Raw genomic sequence first — 5,078 nt, 5'->3', positions numbered from 1 at the left:
TTCAATCTAGACATACGTGCTCCATTATACAATGACGTATCGGCTTCACTTTTCATATCATCATAGATAAGCCTTTCTGAATCCATGATCGTCTCGATCATTTCATCAATCTCGGGCTCAAACATTGCCTCGTTGGGAATGTGCTCTGCATGATCATCTCCCGAGCTGTCAGAGGCTACATCTTGTGGCCTCACATATGCTGCTTGACCAAAGCGCCTGCGAACACGTCTATTGGGTTGCAAGATTGCTGCTTGTTGGCCAGCGTCAGAGTCCGACGAGTTATAATTGGCAACAACTCGATCTATAATAGATGGATCGAACTCGCCAAATTCGCGAATGTGCTACAAAGAAACACGTCTTGTCCGTCGCACAGCATGCTTGCATTGATTACAAGGACATAAGACCCTCGTTGAGAGATAGGTGTTTCGGTTGGACGGTCCCACATCCTCGTCGCTACTCATAATGAGGATAAAAAACTTATAACCTGGACAACAAATTTAATATTCTATTGGCATTCTTTGTCTTATCTCTCTCTCTCTCTCTCTCTCTCTCTCTCTCTCTCTCTCTCTCTCTCTCTCTCTCTCTCTCTCTCTCTCTCTCTCTCTCTCTCTCTCTCTCTACCTCACATTCTCTAGTCATGTCCAATCCCCGCACACCTCGGTCTAGAGGTGCACGGAGATCAGAACCACCGGGTTATAATCTCGTCTTTATTGGTCAGTACCTATATTTGTGGGTACAAGAAATCTACACACCCACGTCTACATGATACTGCATATAGTGGACAAAATCCCTTTGCCTCTTCTCTAGCTGTAGCACTTCACTTCATCTTAACATCTTTTCACAGTAGATCTTTTCACTGTTCGTCTAACTCTAAACCCTAAACCGTAAGTAATTCTTGCGTGGACTCGATCTAACGTAAATAAGCGTAAATCTAAATAAACGTAAATCTAACTAAAAATAAAGCTAAATCTAATTTAACGTAAGTCTAATGACTAGAGGTTGTCTAGATGGTCATTGTGTCGGGGATGTAGTGACTCTTGCCGCCCTGAAGATCCATCTTCTTCCCTATCTTCTGAAGACATTTCACCAGTACTTTTGGATCGACGGAGCCCACCATGAGTGAAGGCAGCAATACCCTATATTCCATTGAGGGCTTTCTTCACCCGCTTCATGCAGGCATCGCAGTCTATGGAGACCTAAATCTAATCTAATATAACGTAAATCTAAATCTAGCTTAAATAAACGTAAATCTAGTTAAAAATAAACCTAAATCTAATTTAATGTAAGTCTACATATAACCTAATCTTTAACGTCTTTTAAGATAGTTTCCTACGACGTTATAAATCTCTTCTTCTTGTGTGTGTGCGCGTGTGTGGATGTGTGTGCCAATAAAAAGAGATAAATGGTATAACCTTTCTATCACCCATGCCAAGTATGATAGATTGATTATGCCATTTCCCTCTTGAATAATAGGTCTTCAGTTCAACTCCTCGTCGGCTAGATCTTTAGGTCTTTTAATTTTAATTAGTTTCCTACGATGTTAAATTAGTTTCTCTCTCTTTCTCTCTCAATGTGTGTGCGTTTTTTTGGATCGTATGCATGTTTTCTCTCTCTTTTCCTCTCTCAATGTGTGCGTTTTTTGTTTATGCATGTTCTCTCTCTCTTTTCCTCTCTCAATGCGTGCGTTTTTTGTTTATGCATGCTCTCTCTCTCTTTTTCTCTCTCAATGTGTGTGTGCATTCTTTGTTTATGTATGTGTGTGTGCGTTTTTGTTTTTGTTTGTACTCTCTCTCTCTCTCTCTCTCTCTCTCTCTCTCTCAAAAACACTATGTGTGTGTGTGTATGTGTGTGTGAGAGAGAGAGAGAGAGGGAGAGAGAAAGAGGGGAAGGGAACATGAGAATGAGGAGAGGGAAGGAGCATACCTGGCTCTCCTTCCTCTCCTCGTGTGTGTGTGTGTGTGTGTGTGTGTGTGTGTGTGTGTGTGGAGAAGAAAAAGAGAGAGAGAGAGAGAGAGAGAGAGAGAGAGAGAGGGAGAGCGTTACCTGCTCCTTGCTTGAGGGCGCCGAAAAACTCAGATCTGAGATCTGAGTTTTTGGGCGCGCTCGGTTATTTTTTTACCCCAGCCGGCGTCGCTATGAGCGTCGCTATAAGCGTCGCAAATTTCTTTGTAAATTTGCGACGCTCATAGCGACGCTTATAGCGACGCTCATAGCGACGCCGGGAAAATTTTTTTTGAGCGTCGCTGTGTGAGCGTCGCTAATATGAAGAGCCTCTTGTAGTGTATTTGAGAAATGTGTGTACAGAATTATCAAGCATGTGCAACCATGTCGTTTTGAAGTCATCGTCATGTGCATAAGTGTCAGGCATAGTGTCAAATGAAGTTCCCGTAATGGTTGATAGATGATTAAGTGAGGGTCTTCTACTCAAGGCATCAGCTACAACATTTTCTTTACCAGGCTGGTATTGAATGTTGGGATGAAAACTTTGAATAAAAGTGGCCCACTTAATATGTCTATCATCTATTAAAGGCTGAGAAAGTAAATATTTGATACTTTGTTGATCAGTTTTGATGATCAAGTCAGTACCCATTACATAGTGTTTCCAGATTTTCAATGCATGTACCACAGCAATCAATTCTTTATCATAAGTACTGAACTTTATTTCAGGCGGTTTGAATTTACGACTTTCGAAAGCAATGGGATGGTTATCTTGCATAAGGACTGCACCGATACCTTTACCACTAGCATCAGTGACTACCACAAAGAATGGTCGTTCAAAATCAGGCAATTGCAATACAGGTGCATTAGTCAAAGCATGTTTAAGTGCATTAAATGAGCTTTCTTGCAAATCAGTCCATTCATAAGGCGTGTTTTTCTTCAACAAGAGAGTCAAATAATGTGCTTTGTAAGCAAAATTACGAACAAATTTCCTGTAATAGCTGCAAAGACCAAGAAAAGATCGTAGCTCATGCAAGTTTTTGGGTCTAGGCCAGGATTGAATGGCTTCAATTTTCTTTGGATCGACATGAATTCCTTTACCCGATACAATATGTCCCAAATATTCAATTTCAGATTGGAAAAATGAACTCTTTTCAGGATTCAAATACAAGTGATTTTGTGCAAGCATATCAAATACACGTGTTAAATGTTGCTTATGGTCTTCTTCAGATTTACTGAATACCAAAATGTCATCAAAAAATACAATCACAAAATCTTGATGGTCAATGAAAATTCGATTCATCATACGTGTGAATGTAGCTGGTGCATTTGTCAAACCAAATGGCATGACAAGAAATTCATAGTGCCCAGTTTGTGTTCTGAAAGCAGTTTTGTAGACATCATGTTCAAACATTTTGACTTCGTGATATCCTGATTTAAGGTCAATTTTGCTAAAGATGTTTGCCCCTTTCAGTTTGTCTAGTAGATCATCCACTCTAGGAATAGGAAACCTATTCTTAATGGTGATCTTGTTTAAAGCCCTGTAGTCAATACACATACGAAATGTTCCATTTTTCTTCTTGACAAGAAGTACTGGAGCTCCGTATGGTGAACTACTAGGTCGGATTAGGCCTCGGTCAAGTAAATCCGTGATTTGAGTTTGTATTTCCCTGTGTGCGGTAGGATTTACACGATAAGGTGCTCTACAAGGAGGTTCACTACCCGGTATGATGTCAATTTGGTGGTCTTATGGGTGTGATGGTGGAATTCCAGGTGGGAGATCATGCATGAAACAATCTTTAAATTGTGAGAGAAATTCATCGTGTGTGGAGTTACGTGAAGTTTCAGTTTCAACAGAAATTTGATTTACCAATACTAGATATGTTTTCCCCTGTTTTCGAATTGCTCGTTTGGCTTGAGTGTGAGAGAGGAGTGGAAATTTTTGATGTGCCAGTGTTGCTTGGATGGAGAATTTTTTATTATTATGAGTGAGAGACATTGTACGTGTTTTATAATTAATCAACGGGTCAAATTCATGACGAAATGGCATTCCCAAAATCATATCGAGTCCATGCAATGGTGCTACCAAAAATGTACGTGCTTGTGTGAATTCACCAATGCAAACTTCAACAGTGACTTGAGTTTTACAATTAAAACGTTGATTATTAAAAACAGTTTTGACCTTGTGGGGTGATGAAATTTCAGAGAGTGATAGTTGTTGTGCCAATCGTGTGGAAATGAAATCATGGCTACTACCATCATCTAGCAGAATGGTGACATTTTCACCCTTAACAGTGCCTTGCACTTTAAACAAAGTGTGAGGAGATATAGGAGTACCTGAGGATGGGTTGTCATCGTTATCATAATCAGGATCATATCCCTCACCGTAGTTAACTTCCACTTCATTGTCGTCAGGTGTAGCATCTTCGATGAGGTTAAGAGTAGCTCCGTTGGGGCGGTTGTTGTTGAAGGGTTTTTGACTTGAATTCCTGTTGACTCCATTTGAATGGCCATTGGATTGACCATTGCCCTTAGCATGACCATTTGGGCACTTATCTGCATAGTGACCATACTGAAAGCATTTAAAACACTTCACCTTTTTGTTACCATTAGAATTTGGAGGAAAACGCTGGTTGAAAGGATGTTGGTCGCCTCGTTGCTGAGTGTTGTTGTGGTTGTTGCTCGTATGAGGTTGAGCAGTGGCAGGAGGATTGTCAAATCTTCGTCTTTTGAAAAAGGTACGGCTTTGGTGTTTGCTTCTGTCAGAGTTAGGAGAGAAAGGAGGTCTCTTGTTGCGGTTAGTGTTAGCAGGTTGATCAGTGTGAGAGGAATGTCCACCTTTCTTCTTTTCTGTGTTGAGAGCCAAGTTAATGGCCTTTGACAGAGAATCTGGTTCGAACATATCTACCTCAGCACTAATTTGTAGTGCCAAGCCTGATATGTACTTTCGCTTCAATTTCCAGCGACTAACATGTTCAATAGCTTGCAATTGAATTAGACAATTCCAAAAACGGTCAGTGTAACCCTGTACATCTTCATTTCTACCCTGTCGAATTAAATCCCATTGACGTCGTGCTTTAGCTTTGTACTGTGTTGGCAAAAATTGGGATAAAAACACTTTTTTGAATGCATTCAAGGTG

Source organism: Adiantum capillus-veneris, chromosome 13 (genome assembly GCF_014529385.1).
Source record: "Adiantum capillus-veneris isolate H3 chromosome 13, ASM1452938v2, whole genome shotgun sequence".
Classification (NCBI taxonomy): domain Eukaryota; kingdom Viridiplantae; phylum Streptophyta; class Polypodiopsida; order Polypodiales; family Pteridaceae; genus Adiantum; species Adiantum capillus-veneris.
Note: the sequence above shows the minus strand (reverse complement) of the source record.